The sequence below is a fragment of the Pongo abelii genome, chromosome X, assembly GCF_028885655.2.
Source record: "Pongo abelii isolate AG06213 chromosome X, NHGRI_mPonAbe1-v2.0_pri, whole genome shotgun sequence".
Classification (NCBI taxonomy): Eukaryota; Metazoa; Chordata; class Mammalia; order Primates; family Hominidae; genus Pongo; species Pongo abelii.
Window position 1 is genome coordinate 55674150 of NC_072008.2, and position 1724 is coordinate 55675873.

Here is a 1724-nt window from a genome sequence, read left to right on the forward strand (position 1 = left end):
TTAGAGTTTCCAGTTTTTCTGCTCTGTTTTTTCCCCATCTTTGTGGTTGTATCTACTTTTGGTCTTTGATGATGGTGACATACAGATGGGGTTTTGGTGTGGATGTCCTTTCTCTTTGTTAGTTTTCCTTCTAATAGTCAGGACCCTCAGCTGCAGGTCTGTTGGAGTTTGCTGGAGGTCCACTCCAGACCCTGTTTGCCTGAGTATCAGCAGCGGAGGCTGCAGAACAGCAGATATTGGTGAACAGCCAACGTTGCAGCCTGATCATTCCTCTGGAAGTTTTGTCTCAGAGGAGTACCCGGCCATGTGAGGTGTCAGTCTATCCCAAGTGCGGGGTGCCTCCCAGTTAGGCTACTTGGGGGTCAGGGACCCACTTGAGGAGGCAGTCTGTCTGTTCTCAGATCTCCAGCTGCATGCTGGGAGAACCACTACTCTCTTCAAAGCTGTCAGACAGGGACATTTAATTCTGCAGAGGTTTCTGCTGCCTTTTGTTTGGCCATGCCCTGCCCAAGAGGTGGAGTCTACTGAGGCAGGCAGGCCTCCTTGAGCTGCGGTGGGCTCCACCCAGTTCAAGCTTCCCGGCCGCTTTGTGTACTTACTCAATCCTCAGCAATGGTGGGCGCCTCTCCCCCAGCCTTGCTGCCACCTTGCAGATTGATCTCAGACTGCTGTGCTAGCAATGAGTGAGGCTCCGGTGGGCATAGGACCCTCCAAGCCAGGTACGGGATATAATCTCCTGATTTGCCGTTTGCTAAGACCATTGGAAAAGCGCAGTGTTAGAGTGGGAGTGACCCAATTTTCCAGGTGCTGTCTGTTACCCCTTTCCTTGGCTAGGAAAGGGAATTCCCTGACCCCTTGCACTTCCCTGGTGAGGTGATGCCTCGCCCTGCTTCGGCTCACACTCGGTGTGCTGCACCCACTGTCCTGCACCCAGTGTCTGATAATGCCCAGTGAGATGAACCCAGTACCTCAGTTGGAAATGCAGAAATCATTCATCTTGTGTGTTGCTCACGCTGGGAGCTGTAGACTGGAGCTGTTCCTATTCGGCCATCTTGGCTCCACCCCTGGAGACACACTCTTAACCAGTCATACCTGTTGAGGTCACAGACCTCAGGGTGCATGAGCCCCAAGCTGGGGTGCCCCTCCAATCAACCCTCTCTGTGAGTGGACAGGTGTGGCAGGCTAAGGCTGGCTTAGCCCCTTCCTCCTAAAGGGCCCCAATTTTAGTCAGTGCTGTTTGGAATCATCTCCTTATGGCCGTTTTCTCCTTCATACTCCTTTCCCTCATACCAGAAGCTCATTTCCAATACTCCTTTCCCTTATACCAGAAGCTCATTTCCAAGGCTAAAGGTAAATTCTCACACATTTCTGTCTTCTTTTTCTGATTTAATGATTGCATTATATGCTTTCTTCTACAAGATGCACTGGCTCTCAGGGAGGTCAGTGCATCTTGTATTTGTGCCAGGGCAGGGCAGGGCAGGCTACAACTTGGCCTGTCCTGGGGGCATAGGCCTGGATCCTGAAGACACTGGGGAAAACCCCAACAGAGCATTGGGCTTAAGAAAAGACCACCAACCTCCAGCCAAATGCTGGTCAACTGCCAGCTTTGCCTCCACCCAGTCCTATACCAGGGTCTGAATGCTGGTTCTAGAATCCCAAGTTGGAGTGAGTGGATGCCCCAGGACTGGGAGCCTGAGGGGTAGACTGAGAGACCAGGAGGGCCT